This window comes from Giraffa tippelskirchi, chromosome 3 (genome assembly GCF_054371585.1).
Source record: "Giraffa tippelskirchi isolate mGirTip1 chromosome 3, T2T-mGirTip1v1.2.pri, whole genome shotgun sequence".
In the NCBI taxonomy this organism is placed as follows: domain Eukaryota; kingdom Metazoa; phylum Chordata; class Mammalia; order Artiodactyla; family Giraffidae; genus Giraffa; species Giraffa tippelskirchi.
The window spans coordinates 49,842,513-49,854,783 of NC_137277.1; positions in this window are offsets into that span (position 1 = coordinate 49,842,513).

Here is a 12,271-nt window from a genome sequence, read left to right on the forward strand (position 1 = left end):
AATGGAGAACTATTAGGAGCCCAGGGATAAGGCTGCTCCTGCCAGTTCTAAAAGTTAAAAGGCAGTTTGATATAAAAATTTATAAATTAAGGTTAATTACTTTAAATAACATGGCTGCAAGCAATGAAAGGAAATTTGTCAGAATCTCCAGAGTTTGGGGCGAGATGGATACAGATGTCCTGGCTAGCCCCTGGGAGCTTGGAGGTCAGGGTAGGGACGGTTGAGGCCAGCAAGAGGGCAGACGACATCCGCATTCCCACCAGGCCCCCCGAGGAGCCAGGTGCTGCCTGAGGCACCAGGGGTTGGGGAGGGGGGTGCCCTCCTTGCCCTCTGCTCCAAGGCCACAACAAGACACACTGGTTCTGGGAGATGGGCAGGAAGGAGGCCTCAGGGCCCCAGAACTGGTCTGAAGAGCTAGTCTCCTCTGCGTGGGGAGCCTTCCCCCTGTTGGAAGGGTCACAAGCAGGACTGGCTGTTTACTGAGCACTCAGCAGGGGTGGGGGATCCATCACCCCACCCCAGTCCTGCCCCGGCTGGAGGAGTCACCAGCACCCCCATGCCTGACCTGCATGGCTCTGCTCTGTACCCCACGACCCCACCCCATTAGTCTTCATGGGCAGGACAGGGCCCTACAAGGTGATTCTACAGGGTGCGGACTCTTCTTCTCCAATGCCCCAGGGGTGGTAGACTCTAAAGCCACCCCATAGGCCATCCCTTCCCTGGGGCCCCAGAGCTTCCTTGGGTGGAAGGTCGTGCTTCCAGGAGGTGCGGGCGCTGTGCGTGCCCAGGGCAGTCTGAACCCTCTACCGCCAGGCAGTCCTCTCTGGTGCTCTGCCCTGGGAAACCATCCCCTCCTCAGAGCCCGGCCTGCCCCAGGAGGATGTCCCCAGCACATCATGGCAGGGGGGAACACTGTGTCCCTGGGAGGACAGGACCACAATAGGACCACAGCGAGGGACATCCCCCCGCAGAAGACGGTGCTCAGCTCACAGCTAGGCGACATTAACACAAGGCTGGTTCCCAGGGTGGGAACGTGGGCATTCAAGCCGGACTCCTCAGGTTTCAGCTTCAGTTCCAACACTTACTAACCTACATTTTCAGGATTTACCTCACCAGGCCTCATCTTCTCATCTGTAAAACAGAGATGGGGACTTCCCTGGTGGTCCGGTGGTTAAGAAGCCACCATTCAATGCTGTGGACGCGGGTTTGATTCCTGATTGGGGAACTAAGATCCCACATAAGGTGGGGCAAAGAGCCCACGTGCTGCAACAAGGATCACACATGCAGCAGTCAGCACCAGAAGCAGCCAAATTAACAAATGTTTTTTTAAAAAATAAATAAATAAAATGGAGACAATCTCTTCTTGCAGGACAGCCAGGCAGATCAGAAGTAAAGCCCCAGCATACAGCGGGTGCTCATTAAATGGCCATGATTCTCATCCCCTGTCCTCACTTCTCATCTTGTAAGAGATATTATTATCCAGCAGAGCTTCCCCCAGGCTTCCTGGCACAGGTGTATGTAAACCTTTTGCACACACAAGGTAAAGACACCTTATTTAATCTTCCCATCACCCTTTGCAGTCAGTCGAGTCATTGCTCCCATTTCACAGATAAGGAAACTAAGGCACAGAGAGGTTCTGTCACAAGCCCCAGGCCTCACAGCTGGCAGTGGCCAGTCTAGAGTCAGGTCTTTCAGCGACTTGACCCCCTCATCTCACACCACCTCCCAGGGCACTGTGTTAAGGCTTTTACATTCTCTCTTGCTGTGCCTCTTACTATAAACTTCAAATAAACCATATGGAAGTAGAATCAACAAGAAAGGAAGGAGGGGTGGAGGTATAAAGGAAGTGGGTCAGAAAGGGAGGGAAGGAGGAAGGAAAGAAGAAAAAGGAAAAGGGAAAGGGATAAGTTGATGAGTTTTACTTATTTATTTACTTTTTTGGCTGCACGTGGCTGTCTTTAGCTGCAGTGAGCAGGGCCTACTCTTCGTTGCAGTGTGCAGGCTTCTCATTGCCATGGCTTCTCTTGTTGCAGTACATAGGCTCGAGGTGAGCGGGCCTCAGTAGTTGTGGCTCTCGGGCTTAGTTGACCATGGCACGTGATATCTTTCTGGACCAGGGATTGAACCTGAGGCCCCTGATTTGGCAGGTGGATTCTTAACGACTGGACCAACCGGGAAGTCCCAATGAGTTGTTTTTTGTTTTTGTTTTTTTAACAAACCTCCGTGGGGTTGGAAGTCAGGTGTTTAAGTTAACCTTGGGTGAAGGGAGGAAACACCAGGGAGGTTCTTTGGGGCAGGAGATGATCTGCTTCAGACATGCATGCTGCTTACACAGATGTTTTCACTTTGTTAAAAATTCATCACTCTGTGTGCTGATTTGTGCTCTCTATATAAAAAAATTATTATAATGAACAACTTTTAAATGAATATGATAATATGTAAATTTTATGATATATGAATACTGTAACAAAACTGTTTTTTTTTTTAATACAGTATACCAAAATCTATGACAAACCTAGACAACATATTAAAAAGCAGAGACATCAGTTTGGCCGACAAAGGTCCGTCTAGTCAAGGCTATGGTTTCTCCAGTAGTCATGTATGGATGTGAGCGTCGGACTATAAAGAAAGCTGAGCACGGAAGAATTGATGCTTTTGAACTGTGGTGTTAGAGAAGACTCTTCAGAGTCCCTTGGACTGCAAGGAGATCCAACCAGTCCATCCTAAAGGAAATCAGTCCTGAATATTCATTGGAAAGACTGATGCTGAAGCTGAAACTCCAATACTTTGGCCACCTAATATGAAGAGCTGACTCATTGGAAAAGACTCTGATAATGGGAAAGGATTGAAGGCAGGAGGAGAAGGAGGCAACAGAGGATGAGATGGTTGGATGGCATCACCAACTCAATGGACATGAGTTTGAGCAAACTCTGGGAGATGGTGAAGGACAGGGAAACCTGGCATGCAGCAGTCCATGGGGTTGCAAAGAGTCAGAAACAACTTAGCGGCTGAACAACAACAACATAACAAGAGACAGTCCTGATGTCGCTTAGCAGTACATAGTATAGACCAAGCATGATAAGACTGAGACAGAGCCAGAGTAGCTCGTGGTTGGCCTTGGGATGAGTCCATCATGGATGCTTCTCAGAACTGGGGTGTCCTGTGCAGGTGAGCTGTGAGAGAGGGGCAGGAGATGGGGAGTGCCTGTCTCACCATACACACTGGGCCACATCACTTCCACTCTCTGAGCCTCCCTTATTTTTGTTAGGAACAAGGTGAGGGAGGGGAGGAAGGGGAGAGCAACCTAAGGGGCCTGGCCCAGGCAAAGGCTTAGAGGAAAGGAGAGAGGAGCCCCAGGCATGAGGAACAAATTGGAGCTGCCCTGAGCTCAAGAAAGGGATCAGGGTGCTTAGATCTGGGGATGATGCAGAAAAATCTCCCAAAAATCCTGCACAGAGAAGTATCATTGCAACTGACACACAACTATCAAGATCATGATGATCTCTTTCATGGCGTTACTGTTACTGCTACTGTTGTCACTGTTGTTCTCAGGGAAGCAGTGGGGTGAAGTACAGCTTCTCCCAAAGTGAGTTCCAAGGAATGCTTCTCTCACAAGCTTCTTCCCAACAAACTATCTCACAGCAAAGAAGTTCATACTAATTCTGCTCTCCTCTTAGAGCTCCCCAAAGCACACCAGCATAATAAAGGCTCTGAGAAGTCCTGAAGCTTTTTGAAAACAGCCTTCTCTAAACAGAGTTAATCATGGAACTCTTTTTTTACATAATAATTATTAATACCGCCCCCCCCCAGGAATTGAGGCTTTGTGGATTACAACTTGAGGAAATAGAGGGAATAGAAATCTCATACATTCCAAAATAGGTCAGACTAAGCTCATGTCAGCCTGTTTCATGTGGCCTTGAGGGATTTGGTTCACCCCTCTGTGCCTCAGCTTCCCCAGCTGCTAATTGGAGCAATCTCAAAATGTAGTGGTGAGGTTTAAATCAAATGTGGCACGTAATGGAATTCCCTGGCACTCCAGTGGTTAGGACTCGGTACTTTCAATGCTGGGGTCCAGGTTCAGTCTGTGGTGGGGACATGAAGATCCTGCAAGCCATGTGGTGCAGTCAAAAAACAAACAAAAAAAAATGTGTCACATAAGAGATACTCAAAAAATGTATGTCCACCAATTTTACAGATGAGCTAACTTGCCCAAGAGTACAGAAGCAGGGAGCAGCAGCCACAGGGTACCCAAATCTAGGCCTTCTGTTTGGGGAGGTGGGCTCAAACCTCTGCCTGTGTTGATATGTGGGGCAAATGAGGTCCCTTTAGCTGAGGAGTCCTGGTCTGAAGTGTAAAGGATACAGGATTAGTTCCTGACAGGACAGCATGACACAAGCCCCGGATCATCTGAGCCTGAGTCATGACTCCACCACTTACAAGCTCTGTGACCTTGGGAAGGTCACTTAACTGCTCTGGTTTCTGCATCTGTAAAGCAGAGATTAAAACAGTACCCTCTCCAGAGGGTCGTTCTGAGGCAGAAATGAGGCAAAGCGCTTAAAATAGAGATTGATATACAGGCCCATGAGACATGAGCTATTATTTTTATTTTTTTATTTTTTATTTATTTTTTGGCTGTGCCAGGTCTTAGTTTGCAGCATGTGGGCTTTAGATCCCTGACCAGGGATCAAACCCAGGCCCCCTGCATTTAGAGCCTAGACTGTTAGCCACTGGAGCACCAGGGAAGTCCCAAACTATTGTTTTTTTATTACTCTTACTGTTCATTGCTGGACTGCAACTCAGTTGACAGAAGGAGGGGAGAATTCTTTCTCCCACGGGGTCCTGAAAAGAGGGATGGCAGTACCCCCTCTGCCAGGACCCCTCTTCTGGGTCTGTCCTTCCCCAGATCCCAGCCATGCCTGGGGCCCTTCCTGTCCCTGCAGAGATCTCACCCTGGATGCCCACCCTAATGGGGCTGCAGTGCCAAGGGTGAACCTGTGATGTGCGGGTCTTCACGGGCTTCATCTCACTACAGAGTTACTGTGACCACACCCTCACCCAGCTCCTGTGTGAACAGTGGACTCGACCTCTCCAATCACCGTCACTTCCATGGCACCTCCGAGATGAACAACGTGAGTCTTGCATCCAGTTTATCGGTGGAGAAACTTAGGCACACAGCACAATGAAGGCACCCCCTGGAGCCCAATTGGAGGGCCATGGACCTAGATTTCCTGACCTCCAAACCCTGGGTTTTCCTCCTGTACATTGCGGTAAACCAAACCCTACCTTTCCAGGTGGCGCTAGTGGTAAAGAATCCACCTGCCAATACAGGAGACACAAGAGACGCAGGTTCGATCCCTGGGTTGGAAAGATCCCCTGGAGGAGCCCATGGCAACCCACTCTAGTATTTTTGCCTGGAGAATCCCATGGACAGAGGAACCTGGCGGGCTACAACCCGTGGGGTCACAAAGAGTCAGACACACATACACAAGGTTACTCTGAGTTGTAAGGTTGTTCCCTTACCAAAGAGCCCCGCGTGCTAACGGGTGAAGCCCAGGGAGACAGTGAGCCATGTCGTTTACTTGTCCTTGGCCTCAAGGCACCCCTGCCCCTTTCTCTGCATACCCTCCAGAACACCTGCCACTCCCTCCCGTTTCAGGCCTCCCAGGACCACGCTCCCAAACAGCGAGTCACACTGTCATCTGGACTCTGAAGGCTATAGAGGCCTGGACCTGTGCCACCTTTGACCCCATAGACAGAGCTGAGCTATAGTACATATAATCACGTTCCAGCCTAATGAGCCTCCTGGTCTCCCCCAACACAGAGTTCAAAGACCATGGTGGCCCCATCCAAAGACACAGCTCTAGGGTTAGAGGCCCAGGGTTAGGGCCAGAGTCACCCCTTCTGTTCTCTTTCTCCCTCATGTGTGCTAAGTCACTTCAGTTGTGTCCGACTCATTGTGATCCTACGGACTGTAGCCTGCCAGGCTCCTCTGTCCATGGGGATTCTCCAGGCAAGAATACTGGAGTGGGTTGCCATTTCCTTCTCTAATATGTGTATATATATATATATATATATATATATATATATATATATATATATATATATATATGTAATACACACATGCACACATTCGTGAGACAAAGTGACATTTATCTGAATCTTCTTTTCCCATCTCCCACTCCCTCCCACAGCTCATTCAAGGTGCCTCAACCTCCCCTGAAGCCCTCACCAAACCAACCCCTGCAGGTGCCTACCTCTCCTTGCTCTCCCCTCTGCCTTTTATCCTTCTATCCTATCCAGCCAGGAGGGACACTCTGTCTTTTCTGAAGGAAATTATTCTAAGGTTTCTGGGCTTCTTTCAACTTTCTTTCCAATCCACTATGCCCACCCAAGCTACTGAAGCCCAAACAGGGCTAAACACAGAAAATTCCTTGGGGACAGAGGAAAGGTAAAATCTGGGGACCCTTGAGTGTAAACTTTTGGGGAGCCTGTAATAAATAGGTAGATGTTATTACCAGGCACATCAACACACAATTACTGCCAGTCACAGTTTGCTCCTCAGGGAGCTTCCAGTCAAGTTGAGGAAATAACCTGAAACAATCAGACAACATTGAAAAATCTGACCTGCCTGTAACAGACATGCTGTTGTAGGCTGGGTGTTTGTTCCCCACAAAATTCATATGCTGAAGCTCTAACGCCCAGTGTGATGGGGTTTGGAGATGAGGACTTTGGGAGGTAATTTAATAAAGTCAGGAGGGTGGGGCCCCATGGTGGAATAAGTGCCTTGTGAGAAGAGAAAGAGACCAGAGCTCTCCCTCCCTCTCTGTCCACCATGTGAGGACACCAGAGAGAAGGTAGCCATCTGCAGCCAGGAACGGGGACCCTCCAGGGAACCAAATGAGCCAGTGCCTTGACCTTGGACTTCCCAGAACTAGGCAAAATACATTCCTGTTGTTTAAACCACCCAGTCTGTCGTGTTTTGTTATGGCAGCTCAAGCTGACAGAGATATATGCCTTCTGAGAATACCCTGGTAGTCCAGTGGTTAAGACTCTGCACTTTACTGCAAAGGACCCTGGTTCAACCTCTGGCGAGGCAACTATGATCCCACAAGCCACACAGCATGGCCAAAAAAAAAAAAAAGAAAAACGTGCATGCCTGCTGGAAGAAGTGGTCAGGAAAGGGGTTCAAGAGTGGGAAAGACTTGAGCTGAGCCTACAAAGAAAGAGATGAGTCAGCCTTGACCAGGGGGCAAGAGAGGGCATTCCTGCAGGGCACTCTGAGTTTGCACAGGTGCAGATAAGAAGAGGCACCAAGAACTGACCAATCAGGAGATGAGAAGTTGAGAGTCGCCGAGGCCGGAGAGGCAGGCTGGGATCACATCACAGTGGGGCTTGAAAGCAGGCTAGGAGTCAGAGCTGTGGACCCTGGGTAATGGGGAGCCTCCATGGCTTTGATGCACAGGAATGAAGCAGTCAAATCTAAGTTGCTGCTGCTGCTAAGTCGCTTCAGTCGTGTCCGACTCTGTGCGACCCCATAGACGGCAGCCCACGAGGCTCCCCCGTCCCTGGGATTCTGCAGGCAAGAATACTGGAGTGGGTTGTCATTTCCTTCTCCAATGCACGAAAGTGAAAAGTGAAAGTGAAGTCACTCAGTCATGTCCGACTCTTCACGACCCCAAGGACTGCAGCCTACCAGGCTCCTCCGTCCATGGGATTTTCCAGGCAAGAGTACTGGAGTGGGGTGCCATTGCCTTCTCCCAAATCTAAGTCATAGGAAGCTAACAGGTGGCCAGGAGAAAAAGGTGGTGGAAGGAGAATTCTGGGGCAAGGAGCCAGTGAGAAAGGCTGCAGAGGTCCAAGCGGGGGTTACTGGAAAACCAGCCAAGGGCAGGAGTGGTGGGGCTGGAAGGAAGAGCTGGATTCACATACTGATAGCAACCAGATGGGTGGGGTGGGGCGAAGGGAGAGAGACGCCTGATTCTAGTGATGGCTGCTTCCCCAGCCTGCATCTCTTACTGCCCCTGCCGACCCCCTTCCCATCCCAGTCAATCCCAGTCAAACTGTCCTCTGCCTTTTCCCAACCTTGACTGCCTAATTTATCCAGTCCTGTGTGCTCCTCCACCCTCCATCATTCCCTGTGGAGACCCCAGACTCTGATCCACGGCTTCTCTCCTCACCAAACCCCCCACTTGCTCTTTCCTGCCCTTGAAATACCAGGGAATTGTTGCTGGTCAAGTGCTGCTCAAAGGAGGGAATCACCTGTGAAACATTTAGCACAATGCTGGGTACACAGTAAGTACCCAGTAAGCACTAATTCATTTTTACGTAACTGGTCCAGGACTTCACCAGTGGTCCAGTGGTTTAGACTCTGCCTCCCAATGCAGGGGGCGAAATTTTGACCCCTGGTCGGGAAACTAAGGTCCCTCCCATGCCCCAGGGTGCTGTCAAAAATTGACTATAGGGGCTTCCCTGGTCGCTCAGTGGTGAAGAATCCACCTGTCAATGCTGGAGACACAGGTTCCATCCCTGATCTGAGAGGATCCCATATGCTATGGAGCAGCTAAGCCTGTACACCACACCTACTGAGCCTGCACTCCAGAGCCCGGGAGCCACAACCGCTGAAGCCTGTGCCCTGGAGACTGTGCCCTTGGCGAGAGAAGCCATCGTAACTAGAGAGTAGCCCCCTCTCTGCAGCTAGAGAAAAGCCCATGCAACGACAAAGACCCAGCACAGCCAAAAACATAAATAAATTTAAAATTTTTTAAATTAAATACATATATGAAACAGATACTGTGCCGAACACTAGGGATGCCAGACACTTATACATTAAGGAGGGGCCCCTGCTTTCAGAGTTAACCAGATATGCAAAGAAATGAAGGCCTTTTGAATTGCAGAGACAAAAGAAATAGAAGACACCTCTATACCCTCAGGGTAACCCCATCTTGGGGCTCAGTCTCTGCCTTTCAAAAGCTTAGAGTCTAAAGGAAGAAACACAGACACCTACCCTCTCTCCCCCACCTTCCCAACCCCCCCACCCCATCTGCAATCCCACCCCCACCCCCACCATCTACCCCGAGAGCTTCCTTTCTGCTGAGTGCATTGGACTTTGCACAATGAGGGCTCCCCGCCTGGGCTGTCCTTTCTGTCTAAGCACCTGGAGAAGCACTTGTCTTTTTTTTTTTAATATATATATATTTTAATTTCAGCTGCACCGGGCCTTAATTGCAGCACACGAGATCCCCGTTGCCACATGCAGGATCTCTAATTGCAGCAAGTGAACTTGGCATGTGGAATCTAGTTCCCTAACCCCGGATCAGACTTGGTCCTCCTGCTTTGGGAGGGCAGAACCTTAACGGGTTGGGCCACCAGGGGAGCCCTGAGAAGCCCTTTGTCTTCTTTCGTTTGTTATCTCCTCTGAGAAGCTTTCCTGGGTCCCCATCTGACACAGGAGGGCTCCCATCCTTGATGTTCCCGGAGCACTTTGCTTCCTCTTGCATCAGATCATTCACACTCTGCACCAAAGGAGACCTGTGTGTGTGTGTGTCTGTGTCTGTGTGTGTCTGTGTGTGTTTGGGCGTCTGTCTCCAAATCACCTGCCTGTGGCCCACAAACCGCCACACATGTGAAGGCAGAGGTCAGGGCTGCTCCACAGTAAGCATCTTGGCACACAGCTGATGCTGAACAAGTGAACACATGGATGGACTGGCTGAGGGTGAGAGAGACAGTCTGGAGACCTTGGTCTGCTGGAGAAGATGGACACTGGGTCAAGCCGCGGTCCTCTGACACAGACCTAGGATGATGATAACTTCCCATGGGCCTCTGAGAAAATCCTGGCACCAAGAGCATCCCTGCCTGCCCTGTCTCTACATGCCAGCCTGCCCTTGTGACCCACTCTAGATAATCAATAGCAGTGCCCTCTGTCCTCAGGACTGGCTGTCTTCCCCATCTGGGCAGCATGCCCTGGAAAAACCACCACAAATAAAACATATATCCATTGCCAGACAAAAGAGCAGGAACATATGACAAGAAAATCACAGAGTGTGTCCCAGTGCCCTCTGGAACCAAGTCAGGACTTTGCCCATCCCTGGGATGGTTCATACAGGCAGATCAAGAGCAGCATAGATCTTCAAAACAAGCTGGACCAGTCAAGGTCAAGGACCCAGAAGACAGAGAGTGGGCTCCGCTCCCTTCTTCCTAAAGGTGTTTAGGAGGGTTCTTCCCAGAGCCCCAAGAGCAGCCCGTAGCAGTGCTGAATTCACATCTTGTGTGATCTTGGATAAGACATGTGGCCTCTTTGAGCCTCAGCTTCCTCATCCAGAAAATGGGCATGATGACAAGTCAGCAAAGGGCTGCAGTGAGAATAAATAGGAGCTTGCATGGGGCAGAGCTTTGTAAAGGGCACAAAAAAGAGGCTTGGACCCTGTGGATTGTTTTAGCGTTACTATTATCAGAGCACAACAGCAGAGACTCAAACCAGGACCCCGAGGCCAGTGCTGCAACCCCGCCAAGGGGCCCCAGCATCTGCTCTGAGCCAAATTTTCTGAAACAAGGTCCAACCAAGGCAGAGAACAACTGGGGAGAGGAGAGAGAAGAAGGGCGTGCATGTGCAAGTGTGTGTGTGTGTGTGTGTGCCCGTGTGAATGTGGGTGCACAGGAGTGTGTGTGTGCCCCGGGGTAGGGTGGGGAAGGGATGGAGGGGAGGAGGGGAGAATTGAGAAGAAAAGAAAAGCCCAGGGAAGAGAAGGACTGAGGTATTCGGTTACATGATCTAAATTCTAATCAAACATCATTTAAAGCGTGTTTTATTTCAGCCTCGGGAGAGCTGGTCCCTCCTGGCTGCTCACCATGGCAACGGGCCGCTCATTTCAGAAGTGTCATGCCACATTATCGTCCTGCCGCCTCACACGCTCTCGCCGCCTGACAACTTCGCTCTGCCCCTTGCGACAACCATCCCCGCTCAGCCGGTTTATTTTTGGTGTCAGCCGGCCCCCCTCCCCTGCCTCCCCCTCATCATCAGTGGATTGAAAGACAACCTCAGCCCTCCAGCCGGTGAGCATCGTGGCCTATTTGGTGATAAGAGATAATTTGAGGAGATATTTGCTTACATGTGTATGAACATTTTGCTGCATTAAGACAGTTCCACCTGGTGCGTGGATGGGGATGGGGGCAGGTGGCCAGTGCTCAAGCTGACAACACCCTAGGCAAGAGGAGGGGGTGGGCACCCCTCATTTCTTGAGGCCCCCCCCAAACTGGGAGTCCTAGGAGAGTCCCCTCTGATTGCAGTCCCCAGCACCATCACTCGCTGTGTGACCTTATGCAGCTCGCTCCCCTTCTCTGAGCTTCCCTGCCCTTATCTGTCAAAAGGTGGGGCTGAAATCTGGGATTCCTGCCAAGGACCAGTGCGGGGAAGCAGAGGGCCCAGGATCCAGAAAGAGGACAGCCCCCTGGTCTGGTCACCACTATGAAGGTTGATGAAGGGGAAAGAGGTTAGCCTGACACCGCCCACCTCCGTCCAGGTGACTAACGAAGAAATGGAGGAGGTGGGGGGGGGTGGTTTCCTGAAGTGATCCAGGATCAGACCCTGTCCTGGGAAGGGCTTTTCTGGGACCCCCTTCTCTGCTCTTCACAGAACAAGAGACATCCTTTCAACATGTTCACACACACAGGCTCCCACATGCATCTCCTCTAGATCAAGGGCCACCTGGAGGTAAAGGCAGACTCAGAAGATACTGGGAGAAAGATGTGTACCCTGAGACCCCAGTTTAGAAGATAAGACCGTGTCCCGAAAATAATGGGCTGAAAGGCAAGGTGGCCCCACCCAATGCCTCCACCCACCAAACATCAAGAATAATAATGGTGTGTGTGTTAGCTGCTCAGTCCTGTCTGACTCTTTGTGACCCCATGGACTGTAGCCTGCCAGGCTCCTCTGTCCTTGGGATTCTCCAGGCAATATTACAGGAGTACGGAGTACGGTATCCATTCCCTTCTCCAGGGAATCGTCCCAACTCAGGGATCGAACCTGGATTTCCTGCATTGCAAGCAGATTCTTTTCAGTTTGAGCCACCAAGGAAGCCCTAATAATAGCATACCTATGGCTGATTCACATTGATGTATGGCAGAAACCTACACACTAATGTAAAGCAATTATCTCCAATTAAAAATAAATAAACAAAAGAATAATAAAGAAGCTACTTGTATTGAGGGCTTCCAGGGGCCAGGCCCTATGCTGAGATTATAAGGGTTTGGAGACCCCTCTCGACATGCTGTTTCC